The sequence below is a fragment of the Pleurodeles waltl genome, chromosome 6 (assembly GCF_031143425.1).
Source record: "Pleurodeles waltl isolate 20211129_DDA chromosome 6, aPleWal1.hap1.20221129, whole genome shotgun sequence".
NCBI classification, from domain to species: domain Eukaryota; kingdom Metazoa; phylum Chordata; class Amphibia; order Caudata; family Salamandridae; genus Pleurodeles; species Pleurodeles waltl.
Window position 1 is genome coordinate 1,197,690,831 of NC_090445.1, and position 7,324 is coordinate 1,197,698,154.

A 7,324-nucleotide genomic window follows, 5' to 3' on the forward strand; every position below is an offset into this window, starting at 1 on the left:
TGTCACAATGCTGAATATTCAGGAATAGTACCCTCTACAAACCCACTTTCTAGTAATACTGAATCTGGTATATTATTCACAGATTATCAGTATAGCTAGGTGAGAGGAGGGATTTGAGAGAGAGTACATCGGGGAATGAGATCTGTAACATAATGATGACACTAGATTACTGTTAAATGCAAAAGCAACACATATAATTATGCATTACTTCTTCAAAATTATGACCAACAATAAATTGCTTCTATAATCTTTGGGAAGTCTTATGCAACCCAAGTTACCAGCACTTAGTTACTGTTCGTTATTGTGCCATTTTGCAATTTCTATGTTAAGCATTCAGTGTACAGAGTTCCTTATCATGAAGATGTTGTTCCTTTTACACTCTTGATACCTTTCTTGTGTAGGTTATTTAGATTGAGAGCTGTCAACAAAATCACACTCTTTACCCAACATAAACTCAGACCAATTTGAAACACTTGGTACTCACACAGCACTAAATGCTTTTACACACTAAGACCTGGGTTTATTGAGATTTCACGCAACACAGTGCAGCAAGTGACGTTGCTGCACTGTGTTGCAGGAAAGGTAGAAAGCAGAACTGAGACATATTTACAAAGATATGGTGCAGTTCAGCTCTTTCCATGTGTTGGCTAACTTGTGGTTGCCTAGTGCCATTGCTGGCACCCTTGTGCCATGGTGCAAGGGTGCCTGCATTAAGTTCCTGATCTAAAACAATTCTCTGAGTCTGTTGGAGTGTGACCTTTAAAATCAATATTAACAAGAAAAGCTTGCAATACATTGTGTAATGAAGCCGCATAGAAAATGTGTTAACATAGAAAATAATGCACACGTTTGAAATGTGCCCACGGGGAGTGGCCACCAATGTATGCGAAGACAAATGAAACTTATTAATGATGAATTAATAATGTACTAATGTATGGATTTGTATTAGCATATTATGATTAATGCATGTATTGGGGTTTTGCTAAATTAATCACTAGGCCTTAGTTAGCGAGGGTCTGGGCCTAGTTGCCTTGTCTCATATTAAACTGTGTTTTTCTAATGTCCAATGTGCTGTTCTCCTGAAGGACACGAAAATGTACTTTTCCAGAAGCTAGAGATATGTGTGTGTAGCCGTGGTAAATCCTTTCTCATGGGACCGACTTGCTCAAGGAGACATTCTTGCCGAATGAAACAGTGTAATTCGGAACAAGTGCAAGGCTGCCTAGACTAGGAGAAGACAATGGGACTACTGACTGGAGCGTAAAGTGTAACTTTTCTTACCTGACATTCCACCCGATGAAGACGTCAATTACAGGAGCCAATCAACTGCATGAGAACTGTGTTTTGTGGAAAATTCTAGTAAGGTGCGTGGAGAATTCTTGGACAGAGATAATGATGCACCAAAATTAATCCATTAGGGAATTAAGGGCTAGTTTGACTTTTTTGATATAACCGGATGACCCGAGGAGAAATCAGCCATTACCGGACATTCCACCGAGCCATACTCTGCCATTATTTCTTGAGACTTTGCTGTTTATTCTTCTCATACTTTAAACCATCCTCTATCTAAGTACTTTACTGATGCTCACTTCTCCTCCATATGAGGTAAGAGCTTTGTTCTTTAGCTGTGCCATACTGAGACTTTGCCCTGTCCTATCCTTGCTGATGGTGAATTGACTGATGTCCTGAGGACGAAGACTGATGCTGATTGCTGATTCGTTGGAGGGGTAACTATCTGATGATAATTGTAATTGTCTGTTTACCTTTCTTTTTAGGTACCAACTGCTCTTTTGATAGAGGCCATAGTTAGATGTTTTCCAAATTTGTGTTTGCTGAATTGTTTTGCATGAAGCCCAACATGCCGATGCTAATTCAAGGTTAGTTAAGGTGTTCACTAATATCTGACGCAAATAGACAAATGACTGAGTTCTTGCTTTGTTGAAACGTGTATTCTAAGACTTTGTAAAACTACTTCTTATTAGTAACATGTTAAATGCTTAATGAATATTCTCTATGCATTGATTAATTGTGTATTAATAATAAAATTTGAAGAGCTACTAATGAGTTTGATTGCCAATGAGATTAACAGGAATGACTTTAGATTGTAACTAATAGGGAATAAATATCCTAACACTCAATTAGAGTTGTGTGGTTATTCATGGCTGGAAGGTCATGTTGTGTTCGTTTTATTGATCTTTATTGAATGTTATTGATTATCTTGTTGATTAGTTACTAAGAGATCGATTGGGTTATTGACAAATTGAGTTGTGATGCCAGAAGGATACCTCGTACTGGGAAGTCTCCAAACGTGGTCAAAAGGTTCATCGGCCTAGGCGTGTCTCCTTGTAAGTTTACTTATCAAGGCTCTGACGCGCTATCATTTTTGGTAGCAGAGGTAATGGTTTAGCCCTTCAGGGCCCCAGGAGGAGGGACCACTGTTTGATAAGAATGTTGATTCTAAGGGTCCAAAGGTCTGGTGGAAATTGATGAGTGTAGTTTGGAAGTAAGCAAGGTGTATCGAGAAAATTGGGTTTTGAGAAAATTGTCCTTTTAAAAGATGCAAACTAGAGAGATGATGTGCCCCTAGTCCCGAATGACTTTCCCGGAATCCCGGAGCCTGCCGAAGTGAGTTGGGTATGTTCTCGGCCTTCTAGTGATAGTGTGAACGAAGTAGGTTTTGCGCTTGCACAGCTTATGCATATCGCAGGTGAATTGTGAGGTTTGTGAGTATTTTAGGCCAGGTAATGTTTTAGTAGGAGTGTGCGTACTCCGCAGTATGCGAGTAGGGAAGTCGTCGAACTTCATGTGAGTGTGGCACTTTGTACTCAAAAATTGTCCAGGTGGTTGTTGGTGATGTACGGACCCTGCGTGGTCTAAGACTCCAGAGTATATTGATAAGTGTATGAGACACTTGGTTTATGTTGTAATTTGCGCAGTTTAATAGGTCAATCGGGCGTGGTTGATGAGTCGAATTTGAGTCAAGGTGGGTGAATGAAAACTTCAATGGAAATTTGGTGAGTCCTAAAGTGCACTAGGACAACCCATTGACAAGTTGAGAGTGAAATTTGCGGGTCAAATTTGGCTTGCGAGTGCGAGATCTGAGAAGGAGAGAGTAGCGACCGAGGCTAAGCAAAATCTCTGTAAAGTTCTGAAGCGATTGTGTTACCCTTTCCTGTAGTAAACCGGCAAATTTGAGTTTTGTTGGCGCTCGCAATATTTTGCATTAGTTTGGTGTGAATAGAGAGTGAGGAAGACAAGCTGCAAGACTTTGTCAGCCGCGGTGTGTGAGTGTGACGTCATTGGAGCCGCGCTAGGATAGGTCGGTTAGTGAGAAGGGTCACGCACGGATTGGCAGCCGTCCATGAGAGGCAATTGGTTGAGAAGGTAAGCAAAGAGAGTTCTGGGAATTAATGTCACTTCCTGATTCGATTGTAAACAAAATAAAAGACGTAAAAAGGAAAATTTTCAAGGCTTTAAAGAGCGCTTTGAGGGGAGATACATATATTACCGCGAGTGTAGGGGAGGTTACACTGACAGAAGATACACCGGCTTATGCTGTAAAGGAGGAGAGGGGTGTCTTTGGCTAAAACAATGGTGCAAAGCAACAGAGAAAGAAGGTTGCTTGGCATTTCCAGAGCACGGAACGTTTAACATAAGAATTTTGGAAAATTTGCGGAGGGTGTTAATGAGCTAAAGCCACCTCCGAGGCCAGCACAGTTTGAGGCACTAGCAATGTGGGAACTGATGGCAATATGACAGCAGCAACAGAAATTTGAGAGGAGGATGAAGAAAGCTGAAAAGTCACTAGAGGAGGCTAGGTGAGATAGTGCACAGAGGGTTTGGAGGAGAGAAACAATAGACGGAGTTAGGATGTTTCCAACAATAGCTCAAGAAGGTGAAGACAAAGGAGGGAAAGCTACTTGTAAGACTGACAAAAGCTCTTCTAAAGACAAAGAGGCTAAGAAGCCTTGGTCAGAGATAGATGACTCAGATGATGATAAGTTTCTTAATCAGTTACTGAATGACCGACCACCGCCATATGCAATCGATGACAATAGACTGAGTACCAGTACATGTCCTGCAGGTCCGACTCAAAACAATGGACAGCTAATCCGATACAGGTTACTCCTGTCTCGACCCCAGTTCCGGTGCAGAGTAGTATTAGTGTGTCCACTGCTCCAGAAATCTCAGCTACAGCCACCACAGGTTCAGAGACTTTACCCTGATGTCCCAAACTTAGAGGCCACAACGAATCTGATGGTGCCGTCAGATCCGGCTTATATGAGATCAAATCTGATACAGACCGAGCCAACCCCACCTTTACTGCCCCAGGCACAGCAACAGATGATTCTGAATTACACTTCGGTCACAGGACCGCAGACAGCCATGGCACCAGTAATGAACCAGAATATGGGAGTTAATGCTCCACAAGGGTTTGGGAAATAGGCAACCGCCAGCCGCTATATCTTTGCCCATTACAGTTGGTCCACCGGTATTATTGTATGCACAGGCAAAGCCTAGTGTATGTGATCAGGGGATAACGACTCAAGAAATGACAAGAGGATGGTTCATAGGGAGCTCTCAGGGAATGACTTTAGTGGAACCGACATTCGAAAGATCTAGGTCATTCTTAGACTTCAGTCCAATTGGGGCTCCTCCAGATGCCATGAGACAATCATGTTTGGAACTTCTGACACCGCAGATTTCAAGTGTGAATATACCGCAAACACCGATAGTGCAGGCTGGGAATATCTCCTTACAAGGTTTAACTGTGCAACAGCAGAACGAGTGGTTAGACAAGTTAAATTCACCACAGACTACTCCTGCAGTAGCAGGGAGGTCAGAAGGAGAGGAATACCTGAATGTTGTGAGGCTGGGCTGGGATGGAGGCAAATGAACTTGTTGAAGGAAGTATGGGAGTGAACAGGCTAGAATCACACACCGAAGCAGAATTGAGATACTTGTGTCAAAAAATAATAACCAAAGAAGATAGATTCACAGGAGCACCGTCTCCTGAGGTGATGAGATACTACTATAAGGTGATTGAGTTCTTGAAACAGAGAGTTTTGAAGTAGATCAGAAAGGGCACTATGTTCAGGGGAAGGTAATGGGTTACAAGGTTTCATTCTTGGTTGGCACAGGAGCCACAGGCTCTACAGTCAGAAGTGCAGAGGTTCCGAAATTGCCTCTTTTGGGACATACAGTCAAGGTAGTAGGAGTGGCAAATCAACTCCTGACAAACCTGATCACAGATCCGGTACAGTTTGAGCTTGGCACTTTTCAGGGATTACACAGGTTTGTGGTTTGCGATTCGAGTCCCGTGTCCCTACTGGGAAGAGACCTACTATGCAAGACAAGGTGTTCAATAACCTGTTCCAATGAGGGAATTGAAGTTCAGACAAACAGTGACGATGAAGGAGATGAGGAGCAAGTTGCAGAGCCTGAAACGCAGACCACAGATGAGGAGTATCCTCTGATTAACTTCTTCCCAATGTTCACAGTGACTGATCTCCCAGCAGACTTGCCGGGAACAGTCCAAGAGAAAGTGTGGGACTTGACAGGGAAAGAAGTAGGACTGATAAAAGGAGTAGAACCAGTTAAAGTCAGTGTTAAGCCAAGTGCTGTGTTTCCCCAGGTACCGCAGTACCATATGGCGCAAGATGTCCTTAGAAAGGTGGCGTAGTTAATTGCAGACTTCGTGAAGCAGGGAGTCTTGAAGGAAGTGATGAGCAGCCCATGTAATTCACCAATAACGGGATTGAGAAAGCCTTGTGGGAAGGTTCACATTGTCCAAGACTTGAGAAAGATTCATGACATAGTGGTGAAGTGTTGCCCAGTGGTGCCAAATCCAGCTGTGATTATGTTCCAGATTCCATGTGATGCAGAGTGGTTCACAGTAGTTGATTTGTCCCAAGTGTTCTTTTCCGTGCCTCTTCATGAGGACAGCCAATTTCTTCTCAGTTTCAAATTCCTGGATAAGGTTTACAATTGGTGTTGAATTCCTCAAGGGTTTTCGGAATCACCTTCCATCTTCTATCAGATACTGAAGAAAGATTTGGAGTCATTGGAATTGCCTTTTCAGTTGACTCTAGTGCAGTACATTGATGATCTGTTGATCGCATCCAAAACGAGGGATGAGTGCAAGTATGATTTGATTAGCTTACTGAACTTGGGAAAGAACGGGCACAAGGTGTCCCCAAAGAAGGTGCGATATTGCCAGAAAGAGGTGAAATACTTAGGTCATCAAATTGAGAAAGGGTCGAGGAAGTTATCCCGGGAGAGAGTGACTGCCCTGTTATAGATGAATCCCCCAACAACATGGAGAGATGTTAGGATGTTTCTGGGAATGGTGGGCTACTGTCATCAGTGGATCCCGAATTTCTCAGTCATCTCCAAGCCATTGGTGAGACTGACGGTTAAGGATGGGCGAGACGTCATAGTACTGTCAGAGAAAGAAATGAAGGCGTTTACTTAGCTAAGGGAGTGCATGTGCAGGGCTCCAGCTTTAGGTATGCCTGATTACACGAAGCCTTTTGTTCTGTTCTGTCATGAACGTGATGCATGTTCTTTGTCTGTGCTGACACAGGTCCATTGAGGTGTAAACCGACCAGTAGCATATTTTTCAGCTACATTGGACCCAGTCGCAGCAGCCTTACCGGGTTGTCTGCGTGCAGTAGCAGCAGTTGGTCAAAGCCTCACACAGTATGAAGGCATAGTGATGGGACATCCTTTAACAGTCATGGTCCCTCACTCAGTTGAGATCCTGTTAACCCATACCAAAACGCAACACATGACAAATGCAAGACTGACGAAATATGAAACGATTATATTAGGGTCACCAAATGTAACGTTGAAAAGATGTACAGTTCTGAACCCGGCAACTTTGCTTCCAAACGAAAACACAGAAGTTGAAGATGTTGAAGATGTAGAACATGATTGTCTTGAGGTAACAGAAATGTGCACCAAACCAAGGCCTGATATTAAAGATACTCAACTGGAAGAAAATTAGCAAATTATCTTTGGTTTGGCTCATATTTAAGAGACTCAGTAGGAGTGCTGAGAGCCGGATACGCTGTATGTATGATCTCTGGTATCCTGGAAGCGTCTTGGCTTGAGAGAGTATATTCTGCTCAAGTGGCTGAATTGGTTGCTCTTACTAGAGCTTGCCATGCTTCTACCCAGCTGAGGGTGACTATCTATACTGATAGCTGATACGGATTCGGAATTGTCCATAGTGAAAAGCAGTGCTCACCTGAAATCACAAGACTTTGTTTCAATGGGAAATGGATATGCGGATCAAGTCACAGGGTTTTGCGCATTGAAC